Genomic DNA, 22,156 nt, shown 5'->3' on the forward strand with positions numbered 1-22,156 from the left:
AAGGGTGTACCTGCTCTAGAAAGAATATAAGATGGGAAATGTAAACTGCTGCTGCCTCAGTTTATCTCAAAGAGTGCTTGCCCATAATACAGCATCTCATTGCATACCGGTCTGTGATTCTAGCACTTAAGGACACATATTTTTCTATCACTTATCTCCTATTTATTAAACACACACACATAAATACATTTCATCATAAATATTACTGTAATGGGATTATATAAACAAAATATGCTTTCTATGACTTATAGTCCCTTTTAGAAATCTGAAGGATAATTTTGATTATACACCCGTTTGCCTTATCCACTGAATTTAGAACATGCCCTGATGTATCCTGAATCTCCATTCTACCCAGACTGTAGATCTCTCTCCCCACTCACACTTCGGTGAATTTCTCTCTACTGCATGTGAGTTTTATAGTGTTAGTACACACCCTCTGAAAATACAGACAGTGGAACTTTTCACATTGCTATGTAAATCTGCAGATTCACCGCTCAATAAGTATTGACCTGTTGACTTTGCCTTTTTTCTACCTTGTAGGCATTTCCAGTGATCCAGAAGTTTGGAGAAAGAATATGTCCCATGAAAGTCACTTTTCCCTAAATGAGTAATCTAGGGGACTCACGTAAAAGCAGGCTGACAAATGTTATTTCAAGATTTAAAAACAATGTCTTTGAATCCTGCCTCAGTAAGTAAAAAATTCACAAGCTCTCAGCTTGCTGATCATCTCCAAGGCACTCTCTCTTATTATATATTGACCACATGAAAAAAATATATGACAGGAAACAGAATTTCAAGCATTATTAGATTATCATAGTTACGATTCTATTGATCTCATCATTTGCTAAATGTGATGTATTATGCCAGAGCAGTGAAGAAGTCCCTCCCTGCCCTCCAGGATTGTACCCAGCGTAGACAGACAATGCATGCATTATCAAACAAAAACAAGATAATCGCTAATGGCAATAGCTGGTGTAAAGGAAATCAAATTCAGGTGGAATGTTGGAAAGTGTCCTGAAATGGGAAAGTGGCACGCAGCTTTAGATACGTGGTCAAAAAAGGCCCCGGGTGATGAGAAGTCTTGCCTGGTGAGGCGTGGAGGAACAGTACTCCAGGCATCAAGACCAACCACTGCAATGGCTTTGAGATTAGGTTGGTTTGGAGAAACTGGAAGAATAGCATGAGCCTTTGGGGCTGCACTGGAGACATTGGACGTGAATTAGAAAAAGAGCCAAGGGTGTGGCCATGGCCAAGGTGTTTCCGTGGTCTGTAGAGCCTGGAGGGCATGACATGGCAAGTGTGAATTGTGTTCTAAGAGTAATAGAAACTGTGGATGAGGGGAATGAGCAGAGAACAGTTGTAGTCTGTTTTGGGAGGGGTTGTTGGTTTTACTATAAGGATCACTTTGTTGGTTGCGTGCAGAATAAGCTTTTGCTGAGGATGGGAAGGTTGGCAAGAGTAGAAGCAGAGAGACCAACTGGATGATAAGAAATGACAGCTTGGACTGCAGAAGGAGACTTGGAGGTAATGAATGTGTCAGATCGAGGACACAGTTCGCAATGGGGCTTTTGGGATCTGCTGATGGGCACGGCATGGGCTGTAAGGGAAAACAAGGAATCGAAGTGACTGTCAGGGGTGCAGCTTTGGCAGCTTGCAGAAGAGTTGACAGTAGCTAAGAGGGAGACGGCTGGACGAGGTGTTCTACAGGAGTGGTAGAAAGCCCACCACCACCCCAGCCCATCACTTTCAAAGGGCTCCTCTGGGACCAGTTCTTCCAACAGGCATTTGCCTATAGGAAGGCAACATGGGCCCTGCCCTCAGAAAGTCCTAAGCTGCAAGGAAAAATGGATGTGCAGACAGATCATCATACTGAGAGAGAAAGCCCACAGGCATTCTCGGAACAAAGGGAGAGACAGTAAACCCAGAGTGTGGACTCAGACGAGTTTTCTGGAGGATATGGCACCTAGCTAGGACTTGAAAGATGAATAACAGCCAAGAAGTTCCGTGGGGCAACTGGGCAGAGCAAATGCCGTGAGCAAAAGCAGAGCACTGGGACATCATTACACCTGAGTGCAACCAGTAAGGGCAGAAGCAGAGGACAATCACAGATGGTGTTGGAGATGTCAGCAGGTCCCAGTCATGGACAGAGCTTAGCATCTATCCCATAAGCCTAAGGAGAAAGCCACTGAAGAGTTTAAGAAAGAAGTGCCAGGGTCAGACTTGTAGGATCACAAACAACTTGTAGGTGGTGCAGATGGTAACAAAGAGGGAAATGTCTTTGCCATTCATTGCTTCTGCCACTCTTTTTGTCCTTGACTTTGATTTATTTCCCTATTGCTGTCTGTCATCTCCTGGTCTGGAAGATGTGATGTCTTATCCTCTATTGAATCCCTGCCTTGTCTCAGACGACACCTAGCACGGAGTGAGAAATCTATAGTGTTCCCTGATATATTGCCTGGCTAGGATTTCAGCAAGGTCTTCATCAAAAATTTGGGGATCCTAGGAATAAAAAAAATCCCCCCACAAATTCACCCCACTTCTGCAGCCCTGTGGCCTTTTAATATCTCATTCAAGAAAGTCTTCATTTACTGTTGGACACATATTTGCATATCCCCACCTAAGCCTTTAGTTGGGGATCCCTCCCAAAAGGATTTTGCGAGCCCCATGAAATTAAATAAAATTGTGGATATGTATGTGTGCTTTTCTTCTGGGGAGACCATCCATACCTTTCTTCAATGATCATACACTACTGAAATAGTCTTAAACAAAGTCTTCTCTCCCAAGTTTCATCAACTGAGTTCAACTCTTCTTCCATGAATCTTTCCTGCCTACCAGGAAGCATTCCCAAACTGACCTCCTATGGCATATGCATTCTGTACCATGTCTTTGGGTAATTCCACTGTGTTTATCATCATAAAAACTAAGACTTATCAAAAAATTAATAACAAGTTTGTTTCAATTATTAACACTTTAAAAGAGCCGTAAGGACTCTTTTCTTTTGCTGCTTATACAAAAATTAAGTATTCCACCCAACATAACTACCATACACACATATGCATACCCAGCACACATACATGCACACCACACACACACACACACACACACACACACACAAGCACATGCACGACTTTGGCCAAAACAAATAGAAGAAATTTCCAGCAACTTCTGAACCAAAGAAAATAGGAATAAACCAGGCCATGCCACATTAATTGCAGTGAAGTGTGTGGGCACCGGAGTCAAATTGCCTACAGTTGAATGTTGGCTCTTCTACTTGCTAGCTCTGTGACTCTGGGCAAGTTAATTAATCATGCCTCTATTTCCTCATTTGCCAAAACTGTCATTTGTCTCACTTTACCCTGTAAGGTTCTTGGGTGAGAGTCACACTGTCAAGATGACTTGTACCTTATATTTTACCTTATAATGTATCGGTTCAACTTTTGCTGAATTTGACGTCCGTTCTGCCCATTCTGCATGGTTTAGAGCATAAAGTATGATGACTTATCTAGAGTTGATGCCCATCTGTCTCTAGAGCTGAGGCTTTGAATCCCACCTCCATTCCTCATTAGTTGTAGGAATGGAATTTACAAGGATGATCTGACCCAAAGCTCTCCTCTTATCCTGAAGTTCAGTACAGCCCAGGAGAGTCAAGTGTCTTGCCCAAAGTCACCGAGTGGGTTAATGATAAAGCTAAGACTAGAACTCAAAACTTCTAGTACCCAGCCCAGTCCTTTTTAGCAAGTATTTACTAAGTGCATCTTAATGCTCCAGGGTCTGTGCTTATAGACAGGATTGAAGCACAGCCCCTGCTCATAAATATGTCAGTCTAGCAGATTTTATTAAACCCAGCATGTGGCCAATTGCAATGCTCCCTAATTTTGTTTGAGCTGGGGTCTGAGAGGGAAGGGAAATGCATGGTGCTTTCCCATCTTTGGCTTTTGGGGAGTTGATTCCCAGCCACTGAGTATTCACAATCTGGACAGCTTCTAAGCCTTAACCTGTGCCAGTTCCCAGCAGAAAACATGCATGTTCAAAGCTGTACTATGTAAACTTCAAATGGAAGATGAGAATGCTTCTGAGGAGGAAAATGCTGGCAGTAGGAGAAATCAGACCAATGATTTAAGCTTAAAGGAAAGAGATTATGTTTGGCAAGATGTTTGGAGCTGGGGGCTCCAGGGCTGGCTTGATAGATTTGTGTCTTCAAACCATGCAGCTGATGTCTCTCACCTTCTCCCATTTTCCCCTCATAGTCTCAAAGTGGCTACCCTGTCTTTAGGTGTCACAGTTTCACATAACCACATTTAAAGGCAAGAAGCAGGAGGCATCCAAGGCATAGGAAGTGAGAAGGGGAGAGAGAGAGAGAGAGAGACAGAGAAGGGGAGAGAACACCTCCATGCATCTCTCCTTCTACAAAGGAAGAGAACTATGTCCTGGTTATTTGGAAGACGTCCCCTTCCACAGAACATTGCACAGAACGGTGTCACGTGCTTGCCCTGCTGCAAAGGAGGCTGAGAGAGCATGGATCTGTCATTGGTCCTTCCAACCGACAGGACTAGAGGCAGGTAAGGGGAAGTCAACTTTGGGATGGTTATTGGGAGCTAGTCAAAAAATGTTTGCCATGCCCAAGCTGTTTAGGTTTGTCCAAGGGATACCTTATCCTAGGACTACATATTAACTTGGGACTTAGCTCTTTAGGCATACTAAACAGCTCTACTTGCAGACTCATATCCAGGAGTTGGCAAATCCCTGCTCCTCCGGCACAAGAGCACTTCCCAAACCAAGTGAAAAGGGGAAAGGCAGAGGCCAGTCAGATTTCAGGGACACCTGCTGTTCTACCACACACCATGCTCTGTCAGACCTTGCCCTCCACGCCTCGGTCCTCAGTGGCCGATAATAGTGGAACTCTGTGATTCACGAGGTTATGGAATTCTGCCATTTACTAGGGCTCAACAGTCTACCACCCACTGATACTGAAATTCTACTTCAAGCAGATCTCCGATTCGGCCATCAGCCAGGCCTCAGAATCTTGGCATCCCCAGAACTGCCGTCCACACCACTTTTATTTCTGAGAACTCAAGGGTAAGAAGAGAATTTCAACCCCCAAATTAAGAACGGCCAATTCAATACATCAATCCAATGAATTCCGAGTAAATTGTCAGTTGCCAAACAGCCTCTCAGGATAGCTGTAATTAAAAAACTAAGTTCTCACAGCCAACTTTGGGCCCACCCATTGGTGACTGTGCCCCCTTCTCCCTCGGGGAATATTCCAAGAGTCTGTGCTGTCCTGGGCAGCTTCTCTTCCCCCATATGAGTAATAGCTCCTGCAAGGGGTGCGTCGGAGATGTCCTGACAGGAGAGTCTGGCTTCCCGCCAGAGGAACCTCTCACTATTTTCCTCTTGCTCGCCTCCTCTCTTCCCTTTTCCTCCTAAAGGAAAATCTGAGGGTAGGTGTTCAGTTTAGTCAGCCAGGGTGAGCCGCTTTGACTTGTGGGCAGTAAATACTGCTCCCTCACTCTATGCCTGACCTACAAGCATGTTGTTTCAGCCTACCGCCCTGAAGCTTCCCTCCAGAAACCTCAAGGCAGCAGTACATGTTTTCAGTGTTCCTATCGGCTTGGACAGAACATTCCAGGGCAGCAAAAGTCCGCAGCTCTGGCATCATTCAAATTGAGCCAGACTTTCACCTTCCAGCTCTGGGTATTGGCCAAGCTCTTCAACCAGCTTCCCACTCTCTGTACAATAGGGATAGCAACGCCTCCATTATTGGGTTGTCATGAGGATTAGAAGACGCCACGTAAATAAAGGGCTTACACCTATAATGATTCCTGGGACATAGGAAGTAATTTTTAAAGGCCACTCACATAGAAATGTTGGGGGGGGTATGTATGTATACATGTCTGTGTGCACACATGCATATTCACACATTTATTCACATGTCCATCTGTCAAGTGTCTCTTGCCTACTAAATGCCTGGACCTCGTGTGGATGCTGGATCCATAAACACTGAACAAAAGTGATAAAACTCTATCCTCTCTGTTCTAGAGTAACGATAGAACAACAAATAAATATATACGATGACTGGCGTCAGCACGAGCTATGGAGGAAAATCAGGTGTGGTAAGGGAGAGGCATGTTGGAGGGGCTATGGTGCTAATTTGCAGAGAGTGGCCACAGGAAGTCTTTCTGAGAAAGGGGCATTTGAATGGGCCTGAAGGAAAGGAGGGAGTGAGCCATGTGGATGTGCGTGGAGGAACCTTCCCGACAGAGCCGGTAACTCATAACATGTGCAAGCACTGAGGGGAGACAGCTACCTGGCCTGCTGAGGACAGGAAGGAGGCCAGGGGGCCAGAGCAGAGGGGGCAAAAGGGACAGTGACAGAAGCACAGAGAGGTCACTGAAGGTAGCTCACATGGGACTTTGTGGGCCAGTTTAAGAGATTTGAGTTTTCTTCTTAGGAAGATGGGAAGCCACTGGAGATGTGCGGACAGAGATTTGTCATTCTCCAAATTATGTTTTTGAGGAATCACGCTGGTAAGTCTTCGGGGAAGAGACTGGAGGGCCAAGTGCAGAAGCAAGGTGACAAGGTAGGAGGCTCCGGCAACAGTGTGGCCAGGGAATCACGCTTGCTCACACTAGAGCAGTGGTAAGAGGGGTCTCGAGAGGTATCGATTAATGGTAACTGTTGAAGTCAGAGCTGACAGACATTGCTGTTGGAACAGGTGTGACTGTGTAAGAAGTCATGGGTGACCCTTACAATGAAGTTCTCATTTCCTGACACTAGAAATACCACAAAAGAAGGAGTTTGGGGAGAAATCAAGAGTTCATGTGTCTAGAGTGTCTGCTACGGAGACTGTGTGCCAGGCATTGTGCAAAGCCTGGAATTCTGGAATGCCCGGACAACACAGGCTTCACACTCAGGAAACTCAGGTTGCAAAAACAGACATTTACTGTATCCTTACCAGGAGTCAGGTATCGTGCTAAGTATTTTTCACTTAATGAATCTTACTGTCTGTCTGATGGGGGAGACAGCCATTAAACAAATAATTACCTCACTATTTATTTAATTATGAGTGGGAAATTATGGGGCATATCCCTGGATATAATCTGGGAGAACTGCTCCCCAGGCTTCTTAGGGAAGCTTATACTGGATGAGAGGAGAGAAGAGATATTTTCAAGGGTCTGGCCATCATGGAAAGACTTCCTGTCATACTCAGTTTGAGACCACCCATTATTTCACAGGCACATTACTTACCCACTGACCCCGGGAAAGGAGAGGACCTCCTACCTGAGCCCAGACATTACCTGCTCAGACCCACTCTCACACACCTGCTAGCCATTTCCCCGAAGGACAGACCATCCGTTCTCCTCCCCACTTCCCTATCCCAATGGAGCCAATCCAGTAGGAAATATCTTGACTCCAGAATGTAACAAGCTCCCCCTCTGACCACCACACTTCTATAAGAACCCCATTCTCAGTCTCCACTTTACCTCTCCAATCCCATTGGGACGTATAGCACTCAGCATCTGATCAGATCACGTCTTGTACAATTCTGAGATGTACGTTATTAGTGCTTGTGTAGTGCGTTCGTGCTTATTAGCAATAACTTCCCAGAAAGACCACAAACTCCTGGAGGACAAGGACAGTGCCTCGTTCTGCTTTTGTGGCCCCCAACAAGACACATCACAATGCGAGCCACTCTGATTTGAGATCATTCAAGAGACTATGAACTGAGGACCTTAACCTCTAAAGGAGGATATTTGGGGGAGAAAAGTCATCTTGTGAGTACTCAGAGTTCAGCCTGATTTAGGCTAAGCAATGTGCCCATGAGGCCAAGAAGCAGGCCAGAAAGTCAGGTTATTAAGTTCCAAAGGGAAAAAGAAATAGACCAAAATGTTCAGGTTGGCCTGGTCTGAGTTCATGAGATTCCTTCCCTGAAGCCAAGTCACAGGGGATCTAAGTCATGATTGGAAACCATTTTATTTTATTTTATTGCTATGAGAAGTCATTTTTGCAGCAACCAGAAAATAACTGAGCTCCTTACAACATGATATCGTTTCTGTGTGAGGAATCATGGCAGCATAAATTGCCAGTTATAACTAATGGAGTTATTTCTCCAACCTGGGTAACCCTTTGACATTTCCCATGTAGTTAATGGAGTCCAGATCTCTGCCTAGCTGGAATAGTTTTACCGTCCACTAGAGCTTATCAGATTAGCCTCTTTAGGCTGAAAAAGATGCTCAGTAAATGATGTCGAACAGACAATGGGGCTCTCCTTGCGCTGGGCATAGCCCAGTGGGGCTAATTTAGGTTTCTCTTTTCTTTTAGGTGTACTTGTGGAGAAAATCTACCACTCTGTTGATTTCTGACTCAAAAAAGGAAAAATTGAGGACCCGGGTGTTCTAGAAACGATCTTTATCAGGAGATAACTATGTTTCAGACAGCTAGTGGAAATACCTCATTATCAGCAGCATCAAGAAACATTAGAAGCATTTAGAAACCATGGTGATTTCAGATACAGCCACAAGAAAGCAAAGATTCAACTTGAAATGTATTGAGTGCCTAGAACTGTTCAGTCAATCACTCTTTGATTTGGCTCAGGCTTGTAATGTGTTAGCACCTGTGCCCCAGTGCACCACGTACCTTGTGTTACAGGTGAAGAAACCAATGCTCAGTGAGGCTGGGTGAGTTGCTTATTGTCAGCAAGACCTAAAGGGCAGAATCACCAAAGCTGGAGCTTCTGTGACCTCCCTCAGCTCCATTCTGCATCACTTGGTAAGAAATGCCCCTCAGGGATCTGGGTCCGGCTATGTGGATATGGTTTCCAAACTGGCTGCACATCAAAATCACCTGAAGAGCTTCTCAGACATCGATCTCTACACCTCGCCTCAGAGGTTCTGATCGCATGGGTGTGGCATGAGCCCCAGAGGTATGGATGTTTGCATAGACAATTCCAGGGCCAGTGTCAGGTTGCCGTGGGTATTCCAGGTGCCTGCCTTCATAAAAAGCACCACGAAGTAACAGCTACGAAGTATTCTAGTTCTTGGTCCTATTGAGTGCATATTTATCCAATTCAAGACAGTAGCACTTTGGGTATGTAGCATGCCCTGCCTCGTTTGATAAGTATTTCTCAAAGTTGGGGGTGAGAGACAGCAATGGAGAGAAAGCTCTATGATCTTGCCACGTACCGATGCCAAGAGACTTGGACCTAGCCACCTCACCTCTCTGAGATTCACTGTCTATAACAGTAAAAGTGGGACTTACAGGCCGTGCCTGGGTGGCTCAGTCGGTTAAGCATCTGACTCTTGATTTTGGTTCAGGTCATGATCTGACGGTTCGTGAGATCAAGCCCTGCATCAGGCTCTACACTAACAGCATGGAACCTTCCTGGGATTCTCTCTCCCCCTCTCTCTGTCCCTCCCCTACTTGTTCTTTCTCTCTCTCTCTTTCTCCCTTTCAAAAATAAACTTAAAAAAAAGTGGGACTTAGAGTAACCACTCTAGGGGTATTATGAGGTTCAAGTAAAATAATACATGTTTGGGGGCGCCTGGGTGGCTCAGTTGGTTAAGCGTCCGACTTTGGCTCAGGTCACGATCTTTCAGTTTTGTGAGTTCAAGCCCCACGTCGGGCTCTGTGCTGACGGCTCGGAGCCTGGAGCCTGCTTCGGATTCTGTGTCTCCCTCTCTCTCTGCCCCTCCCCCGCTCACGGTCCGTCTCTCAATAATAAATAAACATTAAAAGAAAAATTTAAAAAAAAATAATACACGTATTAACGTTAATAGCCAATATCTGTCAGAGTTGGAAGTCAAGGGCACAGTATGTGGCCAGACACCCCAGTTTCATCCCAAAGCACCCTCTCATTGGCTGTCAACTAAGGGGAGTTACTTACTTCTCTGTGCCTTAGTGTCATTATCTGTAAAATAAGGAATAATAATGCTACTAGTACCAACTCAGAGATTGTTGGAAGAACCAAATGGATTAACACATAGCAGGTTTAATTTGGATCCTGGTTAATATCAGCAAGGACTTAATAAATAAACTAGTATGTATGCAGGGCATACATATTCTCATCTAGTATTCACCAACGCTTTTGAGATAGTTACTCTTAGTTTCCCCATTTCACAGATGATAAAACTGAATCCCAGTACCTTGCTCCAGACCTTATAGCTAGCAAATGGTGGAACTGCATTCTGAACTCAGGCAGGCTCCAGACCTTGGAAATGATATGCAATATTGCCTCCCAGGACAGCCCAACCCTCGTTGTGACAGTGACTCTTAATGCACAGTCCTACCTCTCTTTCTGGCTGTAGGCTTCTGAAAAGGTGGAAACAAGTCACACTGTACCCCTGACATTTGCACAGAATCCTGCTCATGTTAGAAGATGAGCCTGAAATAGCTAGAAAGATGGGAAAGAGGGATAACTCCTGCATTTGGGCAGACATTTTTAAATTTTTAGAAACCCAGAGGAGCACTTGACCAGTCATGCCCCCACCCCCGTGCACACTTCCTTGACTACAGTTTTCTTCTCCAGTCAGAGCTTCACTGTGTTTCTGCAGGGCTCTGCTAAACAGTATTTTGCTGTGGTTTACACTCTGCTGCTAAAGCCTAGTGATAAATGCTACTCTCTCTGACAGCAAGATCTTAATCCACACGAATGGGTCTCTAGTGCAGGAATGGTGACACTTTGGTACATCTATGAGGGTTTTCATAGGCACGAAACACGTTACGATGCAGAAGGTAACCTTCAGCCCTCTCTTAGAGTCCAACCTGCCACCAAGAGAGCAGAGCCAAGAGATCCCAAGCTGACCTAGCGGTCAGCCCAGTGAGGACACTTGTCTCCGGACCTCCCATTTTCAGGCTGCTGAATCTCAGGGAGGGTTGTTTCTCCGCTGCTTTTTCAAATCGTAGCACCTTTCCTGGCTCCATCTAAAACTGGCCCTCCCCCCGTCTACTTTTAGATTCTGATGTCCCCAATTCAGAGAGATTTCCTGGAAACAGAGCCAGCCCTTCCCGTAAGCGTATATAACAGAACAGTGATTGCAGAGAGTGGGGCCTGGTGGAAAGAAAACCCAGACATGTAAAATTTGACACCTGAACCAGCATAAGCACCCACACTCCCTCCAACCCCCTCTCCCTGCTTCACTCCCCCCTTCAATACGTCCCTAATTTTATTTGGGGGAAAACCACAACCAGCACGTAACGCCAGGAGCCAAATTCCCTGGCAGCAGCCATGCTTTTAAAAGGGAGAGATGAAAAAATTGTCAAGACCTGTGGGGATTTCTAACACATTAGGAGGGCCCCCCAAAAGACTGTGTTACACCAAGCATAATATTTGATTTTTCTTTAAGAGCTTTCTTAATTGGTCCCACGCAAAAGCTTGCGGGTAATGAGTTTTAAATAAATAATAATTATGTGCCACCATCCTGTCTGGCCAAAAAAAAGTAAACGTCTATTGCTGTGACTTAGGTAAGCGTGGGGATAGGAAAGAGGGCTGTGTGACAAATGTGGACCTCGCTGCAAAGACGGGGCCTTGATTCTTGGGCCCAGACATAATCGAATCTGACTTAGACGCTCACGGCTTTGTCGACAACTTTGCGCCAAACACGGTGCTGGGTCTTGGTGAGGTGGAGATAATGGACTGCATACCAGGAGGCTGAGAATCATTAAAATGTGAGGTCTGCTTGGGCTTCAACCTTTCTGAGACACTGCAGTACCAAGGTGAAGTTCTCCAGGCCTCCAGCCTTTCCACACGCACATCTCTGGCCTGGAATGCCCTCCCTCTCTTCCGATCCTGGGGATGGTCATTAGGGCTCTTTACCAGGTTTTGGATTCCTTTCCTTCCAGGCATATGGTAACACTGCAACTCCCCATCCACTTGACGAGGCATTTGTGACCATGGAGCTAGATTTAGTTGATGAAATATAACTGAATGCAATGTTTGTCCCTTCAGGCAGAAGCTGTGAGAGCCAGTGCTTACTTGTGTCTCACTGTCTTCTTCTCACTACTTTCCAGATGGTAAAGGCTCTATCAGCCTGGGCTCTGGACTAATGAGACATAAAGTGAGATCCTCAACTGACCAAGATGGTCATAGCATGAGAAAGAAATAAGCCTTAATCTACATTTCATATACCTTAAATCTTACAACAGCAAGAAGCTGTTTGTTACACAGCATAACCTAGACTCAGCTGAAAAATGGATGCTCCCTCCACCATTCCCATTTACCTGGCTAATTCCAGCCATCCTTCAGATCTTCACTTCATGACTCTTCCCCAAGAGAAGATTTAACTGACCACTCTACGCCCCAGTTTTGTCTGGTACCCATAAGCTGGTTCCTATCATCTCCAAAGCACCCCAGCATAAGACTTAGCTCATTATCACGTTAACAGGATTGTTAGTTCATTTATCCACAGCCACAGAAGGCTATGAACGCCTATGGAAGAGGCTATGCCTCATACACCATTTCATCCCCAGTATCTAGTGCAACACTTGATAAGAGGTAACTATATTTACATGTCCATATATAGCTGCGCCCATAACAACTTGTTGAATTCATTCTCTAACTATTTCTGTTGAGTCACTATGATAATAGTTCTCAATTAATGCTGATCAGAAGCCCTAACACACACACACACACACACACACACACACACACACACACACTCCTGTGTATTTAAGACATATACAATAGTAATAGGCACACTATTATTTTAGAACTAAAGGAAAGAATGGTGGCTGACCTAAAGAAAAGCACTCCCTATGCCTGGCCTTAATTTTACTCATTTTACTTTTTTTTACTTAATTTTACTTGTAAATTTTGTTGCTGGAAAAGTAGATTGTGGGCTTCGGAGTCAAACAAGCCTATGTTCAAATCCCTGCTCTGCCGTTTTTCAGATGTGTGACCTTGATCTCTTCAGGCTTTTATTTCCTTATTTACAAGAAGAGGAAAATATACCTATCTCTTACAGTTAGTCATAAAGGTCAAATAAGATAATGGGTGTGATGTGTGATGTGCCCATCATCTGAAACATGGGAGGCAATCAATGAAACTGAGGGATATTAATATTGTTAATATGATAATAACTATGTGTTTACAGATTTCACTCTTGCTGCTAGCCCTTGCTGAGGGCTTGGACCTGGTCTTATTTATCTTTGTGCTCTCAGTTTTTAGCAGTCCTTATATATGGCAAATGAAATGACTATTCATTCATAAATGACTATTCATAAATGAATGATACTAGACTTGGGATAAAAATAAGTGTATTTGTCCCAGATACCCTTGATTCTCCCAAGACTCCCAAGCGAATGGAGAAATAAAATTTATATCCTATAGGCTTGACTCATGCCCCACTCTAGTCATTTACTTATTTATAAAAGGGTTCAATGTTCAATGCCTAATAACCAAAGCTGTGATTATGACTAGTGACATTAGAAATACAAATGAAGAGATGCCACAACCAGCATATCATCCTGCATGCAGTGGGTACTCTTGTAAGCCTAAGTCAAATTGAATTGGATTGGACTGGATAGAGATAACTTGAATTGAATTGAATTGAGTTGAGTTGAACTGAATTATAATAATTTCATAAATCTGAGAGAATATTAGTGTTTTTTAAGGAGAGGCTCTGTTTTGTTTTCTCCTATCTCTTTAGTGCCTAGCACAGAGTGGGAACCTAATGAATATTAATGAAAAAATGAATAAATTGGCAGCCAGATAGTAGCCTGTCAACATGATAGTCCAGATGCCCTGTGGAGAACAAGGGATTCAGAAAGCCTGCCAAGAAAATGATGGAATCTGTTTAATCCATCTGCACTGATGAACATGAAAAGAAAGTCAAGAGCAAATGAAGAAATAAGGACAGTTTACTGTTCCATGATCACTGAATTCTTTATAACGATTAGGAAGCTGATCAGCCCTTCAGGCTATATAATTGCATGTAACAAATAGTTTTACCCTTTGAAAAGTATAAAACTCCAAATTGCACAACATTGAAGTGCCTTGCCAAAGGAAGAAACTAAACTCCAAGGGATTCTCAACACCTGTCACCTTGTGGAGTTCTGCAGGGCCTGCTTACTCTGTTTGTCCTTTCCAGCATCTCCAGGCGTGAGGTAGCATCCCTCCTCCACACTTACCATAGTTGAACACCCATGCCAATGGCTGGTGAGTGGCTGGGATGGGTAAGGCACTCCCAAAGAGAGGAAGAAAATGCTGATTCTCACTTCAGCCAGGATAGGCAGTCTCTAACCAACCCACACTGTTGGGGAAGAGCTTAAGTCCCCCAGCTCTCCAGTCCAGATCCAAACACAAACACTGTCATGGATGAGTTATAAACTCATAGAACTTTAGGACCAAAGAGGGGAATCGGGCATAATGTAACCAAGGTCCTTCACTGGGGTGGGGGGTGGGGGGTGAGGGGTGGGAGATAAAGCCCAGCATGGTGAAGAAACTGGTTGATGTAGCATCAGAGACAAGCCTCATATCTCTCAACCACCAAGACAGTAGGCTATCCAGGTCTCTCCTGCCTGAGAGCTTCATGACCACCCTCAAGGTTGTCCTATGTTGGCCTTCAAAAGGGTAACTATTTGGGCAACCTGATCGTGAATTAGTTTAGTGGAGGAGAGGTAAGAGCCCATAAAATGGAAAATGTAGACTTGTGTGATATTGACATTTGATCCAGAGAAATTCCTTTATTATGGCTGTAAGTGTTAACAATAGCCTCTTTAAGATGGGCTGTGGAAAACATTATCTGGACCAAAGCACAAGTCTGTGAACCAGTGCAAAACCAGAAATAAGGAAAACTGTGAAGTTAGAGCATGACGTCTCTGGTGTCCCAATTCAGGATCTCTTTATATCTTCCTGCCACTTTTTATCTCTCCTTGCTCTGTCTGTATCAAATTCTGGTCTCAGACTCCTCATTCACACTGAGGTAATAAATGATTGGCAGCAAAGTGGCTGGTTAGAGAGGCATTTGAGGTTAAAGACATGAAGTGTGATTGTTTTAATTATTATATTAATTATAAATAATTATGATATAATTGATTAATTATAAATAATTTTAATCATTTATATTAAATATCAATAACATGCAGTATTGCATTAGTTTCAGGTTATTTAACAATTCTACACATTTCTCGGTGCCCAATTTCTTTTATCTGTTGCACTGATCCCTCAACCCAACTTTCCTCTAGCAATCACCAGTTTATTCTCTCGTATTTAAGAGTCTTAGTTTCTCCTTTTTTCTTTGTTTATTTGTGTGTTTTGTTTCTTAAATTCTATATATGAGAGAAATCATGGCATTTGTCTTTCTCTGAATGGCTTATTTCACTTAGCATAATACCCTCTAGATCCACCCATGTTATTGCAAATGGCAAGATTTCATTCTTTTTTATGGCTGAATAATATTCCTGTGTGTGGGTGTGTGTGTGCATGCATGCGTGTGTGCGTGCACACACACACACACACACACACACACACACACATCTTCTTTATCCATTTATCTATGGATGGATACCTGGGTTACTTCCATAACTTGGTTATTGTAAATAGTGCTGTAATAAATATACGAGCACATGCATCTTTTCAGATTCATGTCTCTTTAGGTAAATAGCCAATAGTAGAATTTCTGGGCATATAGAAATTCTATATTTTTTGAGGAAACTGTGTACTGTTTTCGACAGTGGCTGCACCAATTTGCATTCCCAGCCACAGTGCACAAATGTTCCCTTTTCCATACACCTTCCCCAACACTTTTTATTTATTTTGTTTTTCATTTTAGCCATTAAAACAAATATAAGATACTATCTTGTGGTTCAAATTTTCATTTCCCAGATGATTAGCGATGTTGAACATCTTTTCATGTGTCTAATGGCCATCTGTATGTTTTCTTTGGGAAAATGTCTATTCATGTCCCCTGCCCATTTTTTCATCGGACTATTTGTTTTTTGGCTCTTGAGTTGTATAATTTCTTTATATTTTTTGGATATTAATCCATTTAATCCACTAATTCATTTTAAATGTTTATGTATTTATTTGAGAAGAGGGGAGGGGCAGAGAAAGAGGGAGGCAGAGAATCCCAGGTAGGCTCCGTGCTGTCACCACAGAGCCTGACGTGGCACACAAACTCATGAACCATGAGATCCCAACCTGAGCCAATATCAAGAGTTGGAGGCTTAACCAACCAAGCCACCCAGGTTCCCCTCCATTAATCCATTTTAAATCATTTTGAGTTTGTGTATATGGTGTAAGAAAGTGGTCTAGTTTCACTCTTTTGTATGTGCCTGTATACTTTTCCCAGCACCATTTGTTGAGGAGACTTTTTCCCATTGTATATTCTTGCCTCTTTTGTTGTAGACTAATTGACCATATAAGTATGACTTTATTTCTAGACTCTCTGTTCTGCTCCATTGATTTACATGTCTATTTGTGTACCAGTACCATACTGTTTTGATTACTACAGCTTTGTAGCATATCTTGAAATCTGGGATTGCAATACCTCCAGCTTTGTTGTTTTTCAAGATTGCTTTGGCTCTTCAGGGTCTTTTATAGTTCCATACGAACTTGAGGATTATTTGTTCTAGTTCTGTGGGGAAATGCTGTTGGTATTCTGATAGGGATTACATGACATCTGTAGATGGTTTTGGGTGATATGGACATTTAACAATATTGGTTCTTGTGAACTTGTGGTTATTGACCTATCACACCAGGGACATCAGAACTGGAGAGAGACATGGAGTCTGAGATAAAGAACCTTCCCTACAACAAACAATCATCCAGCCCAAACTACCAGTAATGCTAAGGTTGGAGCGACCCCTGCTCTGGGTTATTGCAAGTTGCTTAAACTCCCGGCATGAATTGTCAGGTGAACAATTGACAGCAACCTGCCATCTGCATAACTATGCACCTCAGCCTTTCTCCAGAAAGGAGGTGTCCAGGCCCCTGCTTACAACATTCTCAGTCTCTCATCAGCACCATCAGCATGGGAGCCCTGCATGTCTGCATGCTACACACTCTCATCAAGTATCTCTCACCCTTAAGGTCATCCTGGGACAGAGGCAGTATTTTTACTCCTATTCCACAGACTAGGAAACCGGGGAGGGGGGGCAACCTATCAAGATCGTTCAGAGAGAAAGAGGAAGAGTCAGAATTCCCACCCAGATCTGCCCCAACTCCAGAAACCAAGTTCTCCCTATTCATACTTCAGACAAGAGTGCTGACTCCAAAAGCTGGAAATTTTTAAGAAGTGTTCAGGGGCAGATCAACAGTATAAAGTGCCATCCAACACTATTTGTAAAGATTATGTATCCTGAGTCACATTTCAGAAACTGGACATTTCTACCTGGGCTAAGCTAGGTGTGGTAGGTAGAATAATGTCCCCTCCCAAGCTGTTGCTGTCTTAATTCCCAAAACCTGTGACTATATTACCTGAGATGGCAAAAATAGATTTTGCTGGTGTGATTAAGGACCTTGAGCATATGTAGCCTAGATTATCCAGGTGGACTCAAGATCATCACAAGGGTCCTTATAAGAAGGAAGCAGGAGGGTCAGGATCAGAGAAGGCGTATCGACCAGGAGGGAAGGAATGCAGGTGGCCTCTAGAAGCTGACAAAGACAAAGAAACAAATTCTCTACTAGATCATCTGTGAGGAATACAGTCTTGCGGGCACCTTGATTTTAACCCAGTGAAACTGATTTCAGACATCACCTCTAGACTATAAAGATAGTAAATTTGTGTTGTTTTAAGCTAACAAGTTTATGGTAATTTGTTACAGTAGCAATAGGAAAGTAATATACTCCAGTATTCTCCAGTAATATATTCCAGTATTCTCCAGTATTTTAATCCAGTATTTAATCCAGTTGCCACATAAATACAGGACACCCAGTTAATACTGAAGAAAAACAGCAAGTGATTTCTTTAGTATAAGTATGTCCCATGCAATATTTGTTTGTCTTGTACTTTAAAAAAATGTTATCTACTTAGAGAGAGAGAGAGAAAAAACACAAGGGAGGGGCAGAGAGAGAGGGAGACAGAGAATCTCAAGCAGGCTCCACACTGTCAGCACAGAGCCTGATGCAGGGCTCGAACCCACAACTGTGAAGATTGTGACCTCAGCCAAAGTCAAGAATTGGATGCTTAACCAACCAAGCCACCCAGGCGCCCCTGTTTGTCTTGTACTTTTATTTGCTCAGTCTGGGAACTCTGATCAACCCAGATCCTCCCCACTAACTAATCTCTGAGTCCCCACTATTTTCCATCCTGCCCATCTACTCAGTCACCATAGTGTTGTTACACCTGCCACTCTGGGGTTAGTCTATGACTCAACAGAGTGAAATTATCAAGACCTCAGACAAACAGCTCTGAGGCAAAGTTATTATTCTATATCATTGCCTATCGGTTATTTATAGTCTATAACGCAATGCCATTTGTAATGGGTACTATGTTTTCCTATTGTGTTGTAACATCATCCAACTCGTCAGAACCACCATTGGAGGGATGGATTGGCCTGGTGAAAACAGCCGTGCCGGGTTTTTGCGTTTTTTGTTTTAACAATCTGTGTGCATTTTTGAACCTGAAAATCATTGCTCTTTTTAGATAAAAGAAAACTCTCCTTTGAATTCAAAGAGAAAGATAGAATTCATCTTTTCTGCCAAATTGATTTCCTAAGAAACAGGGTAAGGCAAACAAGGTGCCTAGGGCACAAAATTTAAGGAGGCTCTTACTTTTAGATGCCAATCCCGCATTTGCACAGCCTGTGGAATAAAGCCCCATTTTAAATTTGGCATTCTCTGAACCTCCCCTGCTTCTCTCTAGCCTGTCCCTGCTAAGAAATCTTACCTGAATGTATCAACAGAAGCCAGAGCTAGTCTGGCCTGTTCCCATGGCCTATGGGAAATTGAGGCCCGGAAAGATGTAGATAATCCAAGATGCACTTAGCTGAGTGACTGTGGTGGGCCTGGTGGTGGCAATCCCACCATTTGTGGCACCTGTCCCTTACTGGGCTACAGCCAGATGATGAAGTCTATACCTCACTCTAGCTTCAGGAAAAAGCCCCATCCTGACTGGATTAAACATATCAGAATAATTCCTTATCCCTGGCCTCAGTGATTCGGCACCTAAACCGCTAACAGATGGTGTGTCCTTGGCCACGTTAGTTAGCTCCAGCTCCAGCATATACACACGGGGCAGAGTGAAACCCATGTCTTTCAATCCATGGGTAGAGAAGAAGATCTCTCTTTCTTGATGGTGTGGAATACAAATGAAAAGGCTAGAACCATTGCACCCATTTCATCACTATGAGGAAAGCCAGCATGAGAATAAAGCTGTTACATAGGGAAGGGCAAAGGTGAAAGAATCATAGAAAGGAAGCCAGCGTCTTCGTCAAACCTCATCTGAAGGATCAGCTACTTTTGTACTGTTCTGTTATGTGCACAAATGAGTTCTGATTAGTACTTAATCCAGTTTGAATTAAAATATTCTACTAATTTCACGTGCCTGTGTGGCTCAGTCGGTTAAGCATCCAACTCTTGATTTTGGCTCAGGTCACGAGCTCACCATTCATGAGACTGAGCCCTTGTTGGGCTCTGTGCTGAGAGCTTAGGATTCTCTCTCCCTCTCTCTCTGCCCCTCCCCCTCAGACACACAGGCATTCTCTCTCACCTTCTCTCTCTAAAAAACAAAAGTATAAATATTTTAAAAATCCTTAAAAAAAAAAGAACTTTCTGCAGCAATAGAAATGTTCTGTGTCTGTCTTATCTAAATGACCGTTGAACATTTCAAATGTGACTAATGTGAATAAGGAACTGGCTCTTAAAGTTTATTCATTTTAATTAATTTAAATTTAAATAGCCGCATGTGACTAGTAGCTACCATGCAAGACAGTGCAGCTCTAGAAGCTTCTTTACCTTCATTTCAGTTGTTGCTCCTTCAGAATACCTCTCCTTGATCCTTTCTTTCTTTCCCCCAGAGCTGGATTAGGCTCACCTCTTCCCTGATCCCATAGCAAATGGGCATGCCTTTAACATTCCAATTACCTCTCTTAGAATACTTTCTTACCGTGCCTATCTTCCTCCTTTGCTTGAGATTTTGAAGGCAAGTCTATTCCTATGCCATAATGCCTAGCAGAAGCATAGTTTTTGTAACTGTAACTATTGTTAACTGTAGTTGTATTGTAACTATTGAATTGCATGAGTTTATATGTGGTTCAGCTGTGTATTAGACGTTGAAAGGCTTTATAACTTATAATAATTTAAGGCAACATAAAATGTTTGCTATCTTTGTTAGTTACTGTTAATATTCTTGGTTATTAACCTTGAACTGCAGTGGGGAGGGAACTGATTCCCCGGAGAGACAAAAGGGAGTGGGGGAGAGAAAGTGCAACATCAAGTTTGCACAAGAGGAAAACCTCTCCAGACCTCAGACTGGGGAGCAAGAGGTACTGAGCGTCCCCTTTTTTTTTTTTTTTTTTTGGCAAACAGTGCTTGGAGATCAAACTTGGAGGTTTTGGAAGTGCATGACTTTCTCTGCAGCAGAGCTATGGCACAGGCTCCTGGTGAGGAAACATTTGGCCCCAGAGTATATAGCATTGTATAGGAATCTCTGGGGCACAGTGGGAAAGAACATTCCCCTTCCTGAAGTGCTTTTGGAAGAGGGTATATTGCCTCCCCAAGGATAAAAAACCCTGTAGGTGCCATTCAAAGGCCTTTCATCAGCAGGGGACGGAGGCACACCCAGAGGGAATATAACTTTTCCTGCTTTTAGTATTGCTACACCATAAACTCTACACACTGTGCAGGTAGGTGAGGGACTGTTTCTCAGGGACAGAGGACTTCCCACAGCATGGGGAGTCTCTACTCCAGAGGAGGGAGAGAAAACACGGGAGAGCTATGGCACAGGGCGAGCTGACCGCCCTCCCTAATCTGCAAGGGCTGCCTGAACAGTGCCAAGTGTGTGATCCCCAGCCCAGGAAGGAGAGATCGAAGTGATGCCATTCTCCCCCCTCAACACGAACATGGTGGGGCTTCAGAGAGCAGCTCCCAGTGGAGGGGGGACCCCTGACACCAATGCCCGCCCTCTCCCCTTCCCTACCCCCATGCCTGGCAACTGCTTATTTACTGGGGCAAGACTAACTCTGAGCCACCAGAGCCGGCCTCTCCTCCAGAAGACCAGCACAGTCAGCAGCCCCCCAACGACACTGAAAATCGAATGCTTCAGAATGACACCTGCAGTGCCGGTGGAAATGGGACTAGGCTTACTTTTATTTTTCTTTCTTTCTTCCTTTTTTATTTCAGAATAAGTCTCATAGTTTCTTGTCTGTTTTTTCATTTCCTTTTCTCCTTTTGGGGGGTTGGGCTTTCCCCCACCCCTTTTTTTAGGCTTATTTCAACAAACAAATCAAAGCACACTTAGTTAAAGGTGCAAACACTCCCCAGTACAAGTAAGGAGGAGCTCTGCAGAGGGCTGACCAGTAGGAAAGAGCAGCCAAAACACAACAGCAGAGTGCACACAGCATACAACAAAAACACGTCCCAGAGTGCCAGGTCCTGGAGAGTGTCTGATCCCCTTTTAATATAGCAGTATTCTCGGGGGCAGGGCACATACCAAGCTTTTAAAACATACAAAAGACAGAACGCAGCCAAAATGACAAGAAAGAGCAATTTTCCCTAAAAGAAATGTCAGGGAGAAATCACAGCCAGGGACTTGCTCCAAACAGATATAAGTAATGTATCTGAACAAGAATTTAGAACAACAGTCATAGGACTACTAGCTGAGCTTGCAAAAAGGCACAGGAGACACCAGAGAAACCCTTGCTGCAGAGATCAAAGACCCAAATAGTCAAGCAGAAATTGAAAAGGCTATAACTGGGATGCAAAACTGACCGGATCGAGTCACAATGAGGATTGAAGAAGCAGAGGAGGGAATAGGTGATATAGAAGATAAAATTGTGGAAAAAAGAGGGAAAGGAAATGATCCGATCACAAAGGCAGACTTAGAGAACCTAGGAATTCCATAAAACGAAACAATATCAGTATCCTAGAAGTCCCAGAAGAAAAAGAGAGGAAGAAGGAGCGGAAGGTTTCTTTGACAAATTATAGCCGAGAACTTCCCTAATCTGGGGAAGGAAACAGACATCCACATTCAAGAGGCAGAGAGAATTCCCCTCAAAATCA

The sequence above is a fragment of the Prionailurus bengalensis genome, chromosome F2 (assembly GCF_016509475.1).
Source record: "Prionailurus bengalensis isolate Pbe53 chromosome F2, Fcat_Pben_1.1_paternal_pri, whole genome shotgun sequence".
In the NCBI taxonomy this organism is placed as follows: domain Eukaryota; kingdom Metazoa; phylum Chordata; class Mammalia; order Carnivora; family Felidae; genus Prionailurus; species Prionailurus bengalensis.